The sequence below is a fragment of the Talpa occidentalis genome, unplaced genomic scaffold (genome assembly GCF_014898055.3).
Source record: "Talpa occidentalis isolate TD23 unplaced genomic scaffold, MPIMG_talOcc4v2.1 talOcc4.9, whole genome shotgun sequence".
Lineage (NCBI taxonomy): Eukaryota > Metazoa > Chordata > Mammalia > Eulipotyphla > Talpidae > Talpa > Talpa occidentalis.
In genome coordinates this window covers 86873978-86890421 of record NW_023605305.1, presented here as the reverse complement: position 1 = coordinate 86890421, position 16444 = coordinate 86873978, and the positions used below count along the sequence as shown (strand labels likewise).

General features: G+C 36.1%; 1 protein-coding gene and 1 non-coding gene across 3 annotated transcripts in view; one reads left to right on the top strand and one right to left on the bottom strand.

Annotated features, from left to right (window-relative positions):
* The window catches only part of GABRG2 (gamma-aminobutyric acid type A receptor subunit gamma2), a 137683-nt gene that overhangs the window by 103209 nt on the left and 18030 nt on the right, over positions 1-16444 (bottom strand). The gene's annotated exons all lie outside the window — the stretch shown is intronic.
* Positions 6861-7050, top strand: LOC119237387 (U2 spliceosomal RNA). Its single transcript, XR_005123315.1, has one exon. It is a non-coding gene; the product is annotated as a U2 spliceosomal RNA (small nuclear RNA).

Below are 16444 nucleotides of genomic sequence, written 5' to 3'. Positions count from 1 at the left end.
AAATATTATTGATGTATAAGAATGGAAGGATAAACATGTATTTAAAGTGATAACCAAAATTTTTCCCCAAATTGGTGAAAAATATTATGTATTTTTTAGATATTTGGTAGACCCAAACACGGTAAACACAATGAAAATAAAAGTCACATTTACAGGGTGGTTCCCAGGGAAAAAAGAGGTTCACATGTGAAGAAGCTGCACTTCCTTCTCAGCTTGGACTTGTCCCAGGGACTTGGGGGACATGGAAGGAGACACTTGAAAAAGACGTGGGTGAGACACCCAAGGGGAGGTTGACAATGGCAGCCTTTATTTTGATTTTGCTCTTTTCCTTCTGTACTTGTCTGGCCCCTTTTGCCCCTTTCCTATGGGTCCCCACCAGAAGGTGCCTTAGATTTGTGCCAAGCTTTTGGGCTTCAGCAGCCCTGTACTGAGTCAACCCTGTTTGGCTGGGCACCTCCCCATTATTGGTTGGGTTATTTTGGTGTTTGATGTGGAAACTATTTATCTTTTCCCTTTCTTCTCTCTGTTGTACACTAATTATATTAAAGTTCTTTTCCACTGAAGTCTGTGGACCTTTTTGTTTTGACACGGCAGATGGCAGAACCCATTTAGAATGGGCAGGTTTTGGAGTTGCAGGGTGTTACTCATCCTGCCCTGTAACAACAAATCTAAAAATTGAAAGTTAAATGAAAAATGTAATAGTACGACAGAGAAAAAAGGAAGCATTGTAACAGAGACTTCTACATAAAAGAAGAGAAACCATGTACCCTTCCCCACTTCAAGAGGGATGGAACTGAGGGGCCAGCTGAGGCCACAGAAACCAGGTAGGCTCAGGGGGTCACACAGGAGAGAGACACATGGAGAAGTGGTTACTTGTTTCTTGGGTTTGGACTTTCACGGGACTTGGGGCCTTGGGGGAGACATTTGGGGAGGCTGACAATGGCAGCTATTACCCTCGTTTGTACTTTGATTTTGCTCCTTTCCTTGTAGATTTTCCTGCAAACTTTCACCCTTTTTATGTGGTTCCTCACCAGAAAGTGCCTTAGATTTGTGGCAAGCTTTCATGCTTCAGAGGCTTTACTTCAGGCTGACCCTTTTTGCCCGGCCCTTACCCACAAGGGGATGGGCAAATTTTGGTGTTTTATTAGGAAACTGTTGTCCTTTCTTTTTTTCTCTATGCACTCTAATTTTTTTAATTAATTAATTTTTTATTTTTAATATATATATTTTTTATTTTTTACATCATTGTTCATTTTTAAACAATATTTGCTTTCCCCCACCCCCTCAGGTGTAGTCCCCATAGCTTCCTTCACCAATGCACATGCGCACCATCACCTCAGTCCCCTATGTTCCTCCCTCCCTCCCTTGACCCCTCTCCCACCTCCTCCCCTGCAATATGTCTCCAATTTATAATTGTCTGTTTTTGCTTTGTTGTGTTTTGTACTGTTATTATTTTTTATACTGATGTCTTATTTGGTTCCCCTATATTCCTGCTATAAGTGAAACCATCTGAAATTTTTCTTTTTCCTTCTGACTTCTTTCTTTTTTTTTTTTTTTTAAGATTTATTTATTTATTTATACAAGCACTGGGCACAGTCAGAAGCGTGGGAGGGTGAGAGAATTCACCAGAGCCAGAGTGGGGAACAGAACAGGCAGACCAATGAAATACACTGCTGAGGGGAGCAGCAGACGTGGCAGGAGAGGTCTGTAGCGCCATGTGGGAACCTCGCCCAGCGGCCGGGGATTGAACCGACGCTGCAGAGGCTGCAGGCAGCTTCGCAAGCCAGCGCTCAACTGCTGCGCCACTAGGGGAGGCCCACCTTCTGGCTTATTTCACTGAGCATAATTCCTTCTACTTCCATCCACGTTGCTGCGAATGGCATGAGTTTATCTTTTTTGATTGCTGAATAGTATTCCATTGTGTATATATACCACATCTTCTTGATCCAGTCATCTATTTTTGGGTATTTGGGTTGTTTCCAGGTTTTACCTATTGTAAATAGTGCTGCAATAAACAAAAGTGTACAGGTGTTCTTTTGAATCAATGTTTTTGTCTGTGCACACTAAAGTTCTTTCACACTAAGTGTGCTTTGTCTTTGTGCACATGGATGGCAGGGCTCTTAAAGAGTGATTTATTTTGGAGGTTCTGGGGTATCCCTCTGTCTGCACCCTAAAAACTTTACAACTGCTGGAAGCTAATACTACAGTAATCACTGAATTTTCAAAGTCAAAGGCTAATACTACAGTAATCATTGACTTTTCAAAGTTTTAATTGAGATCAGGAAACAGTAGAAGACATTAAAGTGATGAAAGAAAATGTATGCATAGAATTCTACCCAGTAAATAAATAAGTATATCCTTCAAAAGCAAAAGCAAAATAAATTTTTTTTAAAATAAATGAAGTTGGAAAGAATTTCTCACCAGAAGATTGAGACTAAAAGTAATGCTAAAGTTAGTTCTTCAGGCTGAGGAAAAAGTGTTAATAGATGGAAGCTCAGATTTATGAGTGAAGAGTACTGAGAATGGTTACTAGGTGAGAAAATACTATATATATATATATATATATATATATATATATATCACAAGACACCTAACATTTTAATATAAAATTATGACACTACATTTTGAGTTTATAGGCATATATATACAGATCTATAAAAAACATTTGTCATCAATAGCACAAAATATCCTAGAGTTTGGTGTTAAATAATATTATGCTGGTGCAGATTTCTTTCCTTGTTCATGAAGTGACATATTCATAACTGTAAATAGATTTTGAAAAATTAAAAATTAAAATGGTAGTTCTTAAGGCACCACTAAAAATTACATAAAAAATAGCTAAAATATTATAGAAATTAAAATCAAGTACTAAAATAATTTATGAATATAATACAAAGCATATATATCAGAAGGGGAAATTAACAGGACAAACAATGTAAATAAAAAATTGATAGCTGAAAGAAATATTATGAGAAAGTTACTTTTTATAATGACAAAATGGTAAGTATGTCAAAAGGACATAAAAAAACATAAAGTTTACAGACAGGATAACAGAGACTTTGAATTAAATGAAGCAAATATGACAAAATAAGAAAAACAAACAAATCCATAATTATAGTTGGAGATAAAGTCCACTAAATTAACATTTACAGAACACTATATTCACAGTAAACACTATATTCACACTATATTGCACAGTTAACTGAAAAATGTATAGTGCTTTCAACTATTCGTAAACTAAACCTAGCAAAATTTCAAATTATGAAAGCTGACGGGTATATTCTCCTCCATAACAGTTTCAATCAAAAGCATTACTATAAAATAGAAAATTTCTGAGAATTGAACTAGATACTTTTAAATAATGCATGTAACAAAGGAGCTTTCACAAAGAAAATTGGAAATATTTTAAATTAAATAAAAACACTGCATATCGAAATTTGTTTTGTGGAGCAAAAGCAGGGTTTAGAGGAAAATGTATAACTGTAAATACATAGATATGAAAATAAGGTTAAGATCAATCATCTAAGCCTCTGGCTTTTGAAGAATAAATTAACCTAAAAGTAAGAGTAATGAAAGATAGAATAAAAGCATAAACAGAAATTAAGAAATGAAAAAATAGATAAGCTATCCATAAAACTTGTCTGCATTTGAATATATAAATAAAATTGATTACCCATAACTAGAAATACAGCCTCAGGAACAAATGAGGCTATATCATAAAATCTTGTAAGTATTAAAGGGATGAAATGGACTGTGGTTTATTTATTCTAATTACTTAATAACTCATTAACTAGACAGATCCTTGAAAACAACAAGTTAACAAAACTATCAGAAGAAATGGAACAGCTAATTATCCATCTATCCATATATATCTATATGGAGACATATAATTCATTTATAAGAAATTAATACCTATCTAACATTTTCTCAGAGAGAACTCTTTTCCCAGATAGTTTTACTTTTAAAATTTATGAATTATTTAAACAATAAGCAAAACCCACCTGACAAAAACTTTTGTAAAAAGTAGAGGCTGAATTACTTCCAAACTCCAGAATGTCCTCAATTCCAAAGTCTGACAAACGTTAAGTATGGACTAAGACATCACATAACTACAGATGCAAAATTTACAAAACACTACCAAACTGACCTCAATAATAAATCAAAACAACATTTTATATACTTATGAAATGTGGCTAACTACAAAAATGGGTTTAATGTTCAAAGATCAGTGCATTTCACTCACCTAACAGAATAAAGTAAAAAGACCATAAAATCATCTCAATAAATGTAGAAGAAAAATTATTTGAGAAAATCCAACAGTGATTCTTAAAAATATTACTTGTCAAATTAGAAATAGTAATGTCTTTCCTAGTTTTGCTAAAGAGGACCGATGAAAAGTATTAAACATAAAATATGATATTGAATAATTATAAAAATCAAAATTGTGTCATCAAAAAACTTCACTGAACAAAAGATCAGAAGACAAGTCACACACAGGAGAAAATACACCAAAATATATAGCAAAGGTCTTATATCCAGCATACATAAAGAAATCACACAATCTCAGTAATGAAAATGCAAACAACCCAATAAAAATGATGAAAATACTTGAACACTTATGGAAAAGTTACATGTGCATCTAATAAGCACATCAAAAGGTTATCAGCAGCAGTCACTAAGAAAATGCACACTGAAACCACAATAATACATTTTATATGCACTAGAATGGCTAAAATTTACAAAATTGACAATACTAAATTCATGAAGGTATAGAGGAAACAAAATATTTTCTTGTGAGAATGCAAAATGGTGTAACTATTTGCAAATAAATTTTGTAGTTCCCTACAATGGTAAACATCCACGTGCCATATAAAGCAATTCTATTTCAAGATATTTACCAAAGAAAAATAAGAATGTCTCCCAAAAGGCCTCCATACAAGTATTCTGTGAGATATATTCAAATTTGAAACAATTCCAATACTATCAAAAGGACAGTGAACAATCAAATTCCATGGTATAGATATAAAATGGAAAAATACATTATTCAGCAATAATCTTACATGCAACTTATATATGTATATATAAACACAGAATAAAATACACATGTGCTTGCATACATTTGTCAACATAACAGAAATTTGTTAATTGAGCTTCCCTGGTGGCATTAGGGGTTAAGCACAGCACTGTGAAGCTATCTGCAGCCACTGCAGCATGAGTTTGATCCCTGGCCAGCCAGGGAGCTACCCACATGGCACAGCAGACCTCTTCTGTCTCATCTGCTCCTCCACTCAGCAGAGTATTTCAGTCAGTCTGCCTGTTCTGTTCGCCATTCTGTCTCTGGTGAATCCTCTCAGCCCCCACACTGCTGGCCTACACCCCTGTTCTTCTATGCATAAATAACTCTTTAAAATAAAGAAATTTGTTAATTACAGAAAAAAAAACCACAGTACATATTGTATGATTCCATTTCTATGAACAAAGGCAGCAAACAAAATATATGTAATTGAAAGCAAAACAATAACGCATACTGATTAACTGGCTGAGGCACAAGAAACATTTCTAGGGTGAAGGGGATATTTTATATATTTATTAGGAAGATTATTACACAGGCTTATCTACTGGTAAAACTCATCAAATTACACACTACAGATCAGAGCATATGCTTGTACGTTAATTTCATCTTAATTGAAACTCTGTATTAATGAAATAAATGTTATCTTTATCAATATGTTCTAGGCACAGTGCCATTCTGCAGGCCTTATTTGATCCTCATAGAAAAACTACCAAGACATACTATTATTTTCAAATTTTTACACATGAGAAGATTAAAGTTTAGGGGGGTTAAATAACTTGCTAAACAGAACCTGTAGAGGGCCTCCCTGGTGGCATAAGGGATTAAGCACCACGCTATGAAGCAATCCACAGCTTCTGCAGTTCCATCCCTGGCCTGCCAGGGAGCAACCCACATGGCACAGCAGACCTCTCCTGTCACGCCCGCTGCTCCCCTCAGCAGTGTATTTCAGTCATCTGCCTGTTCTGTTCCCCATTCTGTCTCCAGTGACTCCTCTCACCCCTGCATCTCTGGCCTGTACCCCAACTCTTGTATGCATAAATAAATCTTTAAAAAAGAAAAAGAGAGAGAGAAAACCTGTAGAGTCCATGGCAGAGCAAATTTTAAACCCAGTTAATCTGGTATAGGAAACTGAGCTCTCAAGTATTATTAGCCTCAATAACAAGATTACCATAGTTATCAATTCACTGTACTAATCATCAGGTGTAATAAAATTTAGAGGAAATGTGATAAGGTATAAAGAAAAACATCCCAGAGTCAGGAATCTTGGTTCTTTCAAGATAAATTTGAGACCCTGGGGGGTGGGGGTGGAGGAGGGGATATTGTCTGTATCAAAGGAATTTACTGACGAGAAAATGAGACCTATAGAAATGACTTAGTTATTTCAATATTATTATTTTATATTTCATGGGTAAGTTGAAGTACCTCACTGCTCAGATACTAGATAAGCCTGATTCAGAAGTGGAGTCTTATATCCTCATACTTTCACCTTAATGTTTGTTGTGTCCAATAGAATATACAGATATGTGAATTCTGAAATCTGGATCTCAAGGGGCATCTTCTCTATCATCTCATGCTCTTGTAATGCTCCTGGCATCATGTAAGAATATCAGTTCTCCACAATTACAAAGAATTTACTTCCTTGTCCAAGATCTTTCCACAGTGCCTCCCAGAGTGATTGGCACATAGTATATGCTCATTGAGTATTTGTTGAAATATAAAAGTTGAATTTTATAAAATATCCCCCAGAAACACTGTGTCAGTTTACTTTTACAAAGTTTGTGTATATATTGCTTCTCGGCCTTTTGGCTAAGATCAAGTGTAGTACAAAGTTTGTGTATAAATGCATGGATGCCAAGTAGACTATTCTTTTGTAATCGTTGGGTATAATTTTTTCTAATGTTAAAGCTATGGTCTGAAAATCACAGGCATTTTCAACATTTACTCAGTATGGGACATGCTCTGAGAACTTAATCAATGCTGTGAATTATCTTGTAATAATGCTCAGATGTTCTTGGCAATCATGACACAGAAAAGCATACTTGTCTTTGGCTAACATCTCTCAAAAATGATATAGCTCCCAGGGACTTTCATTTAGACTTTGGAGTCACAGGAGAATCATTTAGTGTGAAGATGTTAGTGGATAGGTCTGGTACAGGCAGACAGTCTGGAATTATCATATGAATTACCTCTCTCCTGGCTTCAGAATCCCTATAAGTGCCCTATAAAAGAGAATTTAAACTGCAGGAGAAAATAAAGGACAAAGAAAATGCCAGCAAATGATTATAGCTATAATATAAGGCATCTCGAAATATGTTTTCATTAATTTCCTTTTTTTATTTGAAAGGTGAACCAGTTCTGAATTATTTTTATTTTGTAAAAATGTTTATCGTGGTAAAAGTCACAAATGTAAGTAACATCATTATTGTAACCACCACATCTATTTGACATGTTTGCATGAGTGGAATTCAAATATTAAAAAAATCAGAAAATGATTCATAAAACTACCAAACTGTAGGAATGTAACAGGGTGGTCCCCAGGAAAGGGGAAGGTCCCAGGTTCCCTGCCCCACCCAAATGGAGGGTGGAGCTGAGCAGGGAGAGAAGCTGCAGAGGAGACTAAGAAGGAAGGAAACAGGATGGAGAGCCAGGAAGAGACCTGGAGGAGGCACATGGAATGGAGAGACATGTGAAGAAACTGCGCTTGCCTTTTGGTCATGGACTGGGTGACACAGATGTGGGTGAGACCTGTGGGGAGGTGACAATGGCAGCTTTTATCTTGATTTTGATTTTGCTCTTTTCCTTCTGGGCTTGTCTGGTTGTTTCTGACCTTTTTCTGTGGGTCCCCACTGGAAGATGCTTTAGACTTGTGGCAGGCTTTGGGGCCTTGTTCTGGGCCAATCCCATTTGGATGGAGTTTTACCCACGAGGGGATGGGTAAATTTGGGTGCTTGATTTAGAAACTAGATTCTTTGCCTTTCCTGTCTTGTTTCCTAGTTTTATTAAAGTTCCTTCCCATTAAAGTCTCCTATGTTTTGTGTTGATGCGGCGGATGGCAGAACCCATTTAGAATAGGCAGGTTTGAGGGGTTTGGGCTGCCCCTCTCCCTGCCCTGTAACATGAAGAATTTCAATTTAAAATTATCAAACCAGATTGCCACTAACAGCACCCCAGATTTCTGTTTTTCTATACAACCTCAACAACACTTGTTGTTTCTGATCTTTCTCATGTGGAATTCTCACAGCACAACATGCTATCTCATCGTGGTTTTGATTAGCATTTCCCCAATGATAAGTGAGGATGAATACTGCTCCATGTGCCTGTTAGCCATCTGTATGACTTCTTTAGGGAAGACTGTACTTAGATCTTCTGCCCATTATTTTATTTTTTACTTTTTCTATTTTTAATAAAGTAACATTGTTTACGTCCTTGTTAGTATTTTTACAGTATAGGATTTTCCCCCTAAGATAGAGTCGCCATAGCTCTCCCACCACCAATGTACCCACAGTCCTCCATCATAGTCCTTCTGTTCTTCCCCTTCACCCTACCCTACCATCATTCTCACCTCCTGCCTCAGGATGCTTCAGATCTATGGTCAGCTTTCAAGGGTTATTTTAATGTTTGTCTTTGTCTGACCCTTTGTGTAGTTTCTCTATATTCCACATATAAGTCACACCATCCAGTATTTATCTTTTCCCTTCTCACTTATTTCCACTTAGTTTCACTTATTTCTCACTTAGCACAATCTGTTCTAGCTCTTCCACACTGCTGCAAATGGCACAAGTCTACCTTTTCTTAATTGCTGAGCAGTATTCCATTATGCACACAGACCACATATTCTTTTTTTAAAAAGATTGATTTATTTATGCATACAAGAACTGGGGTATAGGCCAGAGGTGCGGGGGGTGAGAGGATTCACCAGAGACAGAGCGAGGCACAGAACAGGCAGACTGACCAAAATACACTGCTGAGCGGAGCAGCAGGCCAGTCAGGATAGGTCTGCTGCACCATGTGTGTTGCTTCCTGGCCGGCTGGGAATCGAACACACAGCAGCGGCTGTGGACAGCTTCATAGGTTGCAATTTAACCCCTTGTGCCCCCAGGTAGGCCCCCAGACCACATATTCTTGATTCACTTATCTATTCTGGGATACTTAGGTTATTTCCATAGTGATTAGGCTATTTATTTTCTTTATGTTGAGTTGTATGAGTTATTTGTACATCTTGGATCATATATCAATGCATATGCATATGTAGATCTTGTCATATGCACGTCATACAAATATCAATCCCACTTAGTAAGGTGTCCTTTTGTTTTAATGATCATTTCTGTCACTGTGCAGAAGCTCTTTAGTTTAATGTCATCCCATTTATGTTTGTTTTTATTTCCCTAGCCATTGGAGTTCATTCCCCAAAGATATCACTGAAGTCTACATTGTGGGGTGTTTACCTGTTTTCTTCTATCTATTTTATGATTTCATCTCTTTCATAATTTTCTACCATTCTTCCTTGTACTGGAGCATAATGTAAGCCCTTTGTCAACACTCTCCTATGCTTCCTAAACAAAGATCCAACTGCCTTTACTTAAGAGTCTCCCAGAATAACAAACTCAGTATATCTAAGATGTGGGCTCTTATAAGATCTTTTTCAGAAGAATTCATTTCAAGTTTCTCATGGGTTTGTTCTTCTTTCTTCCATATGAAATTTTGGGCATATCTCTTTTTGCTTTTCCTGACACTGGTAACTAATATATGAGTAAGTATTTACCAGGTGCAATTTAACTTAACATAAAATTCTAAGCACTTTCCTATTTAAAATATTTCCTGCTGTACTGAAAGATTTATTTTGGGATTAAAAAAATCATAAAAGAGAAGGGAAGACTGACTTTTCTGCTCTTTCTTGGTGCCATCCTTCAGTCTGCTGCTAACATAGAAACCCTACCATTACCACCATGACATATACACACACACACACCCCAAATATGTATATACCCTATGGTTTAACAAAGTGGGAGGTAGATATCACTGAATGGTACGTTATCATCTGATATCAGGGTCTTAGACACACAAATACTGCATCTGTCTTATGAATAGTTTTTGAGAGCTCCTTAGAAATCCCCACTAAATGTAACAGAAAAAGTGTTCTGGTATAGACAATGCATTTGAGTAGTGGTGATGATCTCCCTCAGTTTTGGAATCTTTTAGTGCATTTCAGTCTCTTCATAGTGATTAGAAATCTCTTATGAGGAATATTTCAAGGTGGCCCCCTGCCAACCTCCTTTTCTGTGAGCCACATCTGACTCATAGAAAACACAGTTTTGTTGCCAAGCACTGAAGGTGCAGAGCATTACCAATGCAGTCTCTTCCTCTGCTACCTAAAAGCTCTTGTCATAGGTCTTGTCTTTAGACTATTGTTACAATTTTGAGTCAGGTACAGATCCCTCTGCTCCCAGTTCTACCAGGAACACATCATTCTCCTTAGTGGTTTTCTTAAATTCCAAACCTGTTGGTTGAAATGTGAAGAATTCACATTAGCTTGTAAGTGGAATCAACTCAAGCATCCACCAATGGGCTAAACAGACAAGTAAAGTAAAAAAGTAAAATGTAGTATATCCATACATTGGAGTATTATTCAACTTTAAAAAGAAAGCCTTTCTGATATATATAACAACATGGGTGAACTGCGATAATGTTACGTTAAATCAAATAAGTCAACAACAAAATGTCAAATACTATCTTATTCCACTTATGTGACATACTCAGGGTAGTCAAAATCATACAGACAGGAAATAAAATGATTGCCATGGACAGTTGCAAGAGGGAAAGGAGAATTATTTAATAAGGGGTATTTTTTAGATTTATATGAAATGGGGTTTGAGATGAATGATGGCAATGGTTAAAGTACCTAATGGAAAGTTTTACCACTGAATTATATATAAAAATGGTTATGATAATAAATTTTATGTCCTATGTATTTTACCATAATATTTTTAAAAAATTACAAATATGGGGCCGCCCCGGTGGCGCAGCAGTTGAGCGCTGGGTTGCGAAGCTGCCCGCGGCCTCTACGGCGCTTGGTTCGATCCCCGGCTGCTCCCCGGCCACTGGAGGAGGGTCCCGCATGCGCGCAGACCTCTCCTGCCGCCCGCTGCTCCCCTCAGCAGTGTACTTTGGTCCTTCTGCCTGCTCTGCTCCCCGCTCTGGCTCTGGTGAATTCTCTCACCCTCCCACGCTTCTGACTGTACCCAGTGCATGTATAAACAAAAACAAACAAACAAATAAATAAATAAAACATGCCTAAAAAAAAATAAAATTACAAATATGAAGAGAGACTCAACAAAAACAAAGTAAATGATCCAGTCAAAAAATGGGCAGAAGAGCTAAAAAGAAACTTCTCTGAAGAGGAAATACAAATGGCCAAGAAGCATATGAAAAAATGTTCAACATCACTTGCAATCAGGGAAATTCAAATCAAAACTACAATGAGATACCATCTCACATCAGTGAGAATGGCACATATTAAAAAAAAAAAAACTAGCGACAATAAATGTTGGCGAGGATGTGGAGAAAAAGGAACTCTCCTGCACTGCTGGTGGGAGTGCAAACTGGTCCAACCACTGTGGAGAGCTGTGTGGAGATTTCTTGACCTACTAAACATAGAGCTTCCATATGATCCAGCAATTCCACTCCTAGGTATTTACCCAAATAACACAGAAACAGTAATTCCAAAGACCACCTGCAGCCCTTTGTTTATAGCAGTGCTATTTACAATAGCTAAGCTATGGAAGCAACCCAAATGCCCAAAAATAGATGACTAGATCAAGAAGATGTGGTATGTATACACAATGGAATATTACCCAGCAATCAAAAAAGATAAGTCCATGCAATTTGCAGCAACATGGATGGAGCTGGAAGAGATCATGCTTAGTGAAATAAGCCAGAAATAAAAAGAAAAAATGGTCTCACTCATAGCAGGAATCTAGAAAACTAAATAAGGGACCAGGGAAAAGAATAACTATAAGAAAGAAAAAATCAAAATCAACAAACAACAATGAACCAGAGACACACTATGGGGGGGGAAAGGAGGTACTGGGGTCAAAATAAGGGGGTTGCAATTGTATGGGGAATATAAAAATAAAATTAAAAAAAGACTTTTTAAAAAGTAAAAGAAAAAAAGAGGAAAAATAGTTTCCTCTTCCTTACTCCCCTATATAATGGTGATTTTTGTAGTCAAAAGTTTAAAGCATGCTGACAGTTCTCACTGAAATCTTCTGTGCTGATGTTTAATGCTTTTAATGAATTTATTACTTTCATTTTCATATCTTGGTGCTGGGTAATAAATATGATGTGGTTCCCAGCTGTATCAAACTGACCAGTTTTTTTTTTCCTGAAGTAATATTTATTTTCATTCCTCCATGTCTTAACTTGAAATAAAAATCAAGAAACTATAACCTACCACCTTCACAAAAGTTAAACCCAAAATGGATCACAGATCTAAATGTAACTTGCAAAACTATGACATTCCTATAATATAGGAGCAAATCTAGATGACATTGGACATAGAGATAACTTCTTATATACAGCAAAAAAGGCATTACCTACAAGACATAATTGATAAATTGAACTTTTTATCAGTTAGAATTAAAAATATATACCCTGTGACAGATATTGTCAAGGAATGAAAAGTTAAGGCACAGACATGAAGAAAAGATTCACAAAAGACATATCTGAAAAAAGACTGCTATCCAAAATATATACCAATCATTTAAAACTCAACAATAAAAAAATAATGTGATTAAAATTAGGCTAAAAACCTTAGCAAATACTTCAAAAAATATGCATATGTTAAATATGCATATGAGAAGATGCTCCATATCAAGTCATCAAGGAAAATAATCAAAATTAAAACAGTAATTACATATCACTACACATATTTTAGAATGGTTAAAATCCAGAACACTAACAACTACATGCCAGGAAGTAGAATAGGAACTCTGCTTCATGCTGATGGGAATGCAAAATAGCAAAGCCACTTCGCTTTATTTTTTATTTATTTATTTTATTTTTTAAGATTTATTTATTTATGCATACAAGAACCGGGGTATAAGCCAGAAGTGTGGGGGGTGAGAAGATTCACCAGAGAGAGTGGGGAGCAGAGCAGGCAGACCCATAGAAAATCTGACTATCATCCTCTCAAAGTCAAATCTATATGCATATATACACACACAGGATATCTATGTATCATATGACATTGAGTTGTAATATATATGGACATGTAGGTACCAATTACATACACAAGTACAAAATAGCAAAACATTGCCCTAATAGGAAAATAATGTAAAATAATCTGTAAATACAAGGACATGGCCACCATAGGTTATCTAAGGAAGTTAAACACTTATACTTGTTTTTACATTACTAAATTGTAATTTTTAAGGAAGTATTAGATTCACAGCAAAATAACAGAATTCCCACATACTCCTCCCTCTCATAGGAGAGTTTCATTGTCCTAAAATTCTTCTGTTCTCTACCAAGCCCCTTCCTCCCCTCAAGCCCTATCACCCACTCTGCAGTTTTGTCTTTCTCAAAATGTTGCCTCATTGTAATCACACTTTATGTAGCTTTTTTAGATTGACTTCTTTCATTAGGAAAAGATAAGATTCCTCCATATCTTTTCATGGCTAGATAGACCATTTCTTTTTAACAAGAAGTATATTCTATTATATGAATGCAACATTTACCTATTAAAGAATGTTTTGGTTAGTTCCAAATGATGGCAATTATAAATGAAACTGCTCTAAAAATTGGTGTGAAGGTTTTTATGTGTATATACATTTTCAACTCAATTGGGATAAACATCAGGGACATACAATTGTTGAATCATAATGATTAGGATATATTCAATTGTGTTAGAATCCACAAAGTGGTTGACCTGTTTTGCATTCCCACCAATAAGGAATGAGCATTTCTTAAATTTTTAAAATTTTTTTAATTTATTTTATTTTATATACTTCTTACATCTTTTTTCATCTTTGCACAATATATGCATTTTCATTTTGGTTATATTCCCCATACAATTGCACCTCCCCCCTTATTTTGACTCTAGTCCTTCCTTTCCCCGACCCTCCCTGACAACCCCCACCCCTCGCCTGGTAGTGTGTCTCTGGTTTATAGTTGCTTGTTGATTTTGATTTTTACTTTGTATTGATTAGTCTTTTTCCTGGTCTCTTATTTAGGTTTTCTAAATTCCTTCTATGAGTGAGACAATACGGTAGTTTTCTTTTTCTTTCTGACTTATTTCACTGAGCATGATCCCTTCTAGCTCCATCCATGTTGCTGCAAACTGGATGTGTTTGTCTTTTTTTGATTGCTGAGTAATATTCCATTGTGTATATGCACCACATCTTCTTGATCTAGTCATCTATTTTTGGGCATTTGGGTTGCTTCCATAGCTTAGCTATTGTAAATAGTGCTGCTATAAATATAGGGGTGCAGGTGCCCTTAGGAATTACTGTTTGTGTCATTTGGGTAAATACCTAGGAGTGGAATTGCTGGATCATATGGAAGCTCTATCTTAAGTAGGTTGAGGAATCTCCATACAGCTCTCCATAGTGGTTGGACCAGTTTGCACTCCCATCAGCAGTGCAGGAGAGTTCCTTTTTCTCCACAACCTCGCCAACATTTGTTGTTGCTAGTTTTTTTAATATGTGCCATTCTCACTGATGTGAGATGGTATCTCATTGTAGTTTTGATTGCATTTCCCTGATTACAAGTGATGTTGAACATTTTTTCATATGCCTGTTGGCCATTTGCATTTCTTCTTCAGAGAAGTTTCTTTTTAGCTTTTCTGCCCATTTTTTGACTGGATTATTTTGTTTGTGTTGAGTCTCATCAGCTCTTTGTAGATTTTTGTGATCAGTCCTTTATCATTAGTGTTGTGTGCAAAATTTTTCTCCCAGTCGGTGGGGTACCTCTTTGTTTTGGTTATAGTCTCTTTTGTTGTGCAGAAGCTCTTTAATTTGATGTAGTCCCAGCTGTTGATCTTTGCCTTCACTATCATTGCTTTGGGTGATGTGTCTGTAAAGATGTCTTTGAGGTGTATGTTATGTAGTGTTTCGCCTATATTTCCTTCTATGTATTTTATGGTTTCAGGTCTTATGTCTAGTTCTTTAATCCATTTTGAGTTGGTTTTTGTGCATGGTGTGAAGTAGTGGTCAAGCTTCATTCTTTTGCATGTAGCGACCCAGTTTTCCCAACACCATTTATTGAACAAACTTTCTTTTATCCAGTGCATATTTTTTGCTCCTTTGACAAATATTAGTTGACCATAAATCTGGGGGGTTATTTCTGGATTTTATATTCAATTCCATTGGTCTGTGTGTCTGTTCTTGTTCCAATACCATGCAGTTTTGATGATTATGGCTTTGTAGTATAGTTTAAAGTCTGGGCGTGTGATTCCTCCATTCCCTTCTATTTTTATTTTTCAGAAGAGCTTTGGCTATTTGGGGTTTTTGGTGCTTCCATATAAATTTCATTAATAATTGTTCTATTTCTTTGAAGAATATCATTGAACTTTTAATTGGAATAGCATTGAATCTGTATATTGCTTTTGGTAGGATGGATGGCCATTTTGATGATGTTAATTCTTCCAATCCATGAGCAGGGGATGTCTTTCCATTTCTTTGTGTCTTCTTCTATTTCTTTTAACAGTGCTTTATAGTTTTCTTTGTATAGGTCCTTCACCTCTTTTGTTAGATTTATTCCCAAGTATTTGATTTTTTTTTGTTTTGATAATAAAAGGGATTTTTTTTTTTAATTTCTTCTTCTTCAGGTTTATTGTTTGTGTATAGGAAGGCTACTGATTTTTGCGTGTTGATTTTGTACCCTGCCCCTTTACTGAATTGATTGATTAGTTGAATTAGTTTTTCTGTGGAGTTTTTGGGGGTCTCTATGTATATTATCATATCATCTGCAAATAGTGATAGTTTGACTTCTTCTTTTCCTATTTGGATTCCTTGGATGTCTTTCTCTTCTCTTTTTGCTCTGGCTAGGACTTCCACTATTATATTGAAAAGCAGTGGTGAGAGTGGAAATCCTTGTCTTGTTCCAGATCTTAATGGAATCGCTTTCAGCTTTTCACCATTGAGAATGATACTGGCTGTTGGCTTGTCATATATGGCCTTTATGATGTTGAGGTATGTTCCATGTATCCCAAGAATTTCAAGGGCTTTTATCATGAATGTTGTACTTTGTCGAAAGTTTTCTCAGCATCTATTGATATTATCTTATGTTTTTTATATTTCTTCTTGTTGATGTGTTGGATAACGTTGATTGATTTTCGGATGTTGAACCATCCTTGTGTCCCTGGAATGAATC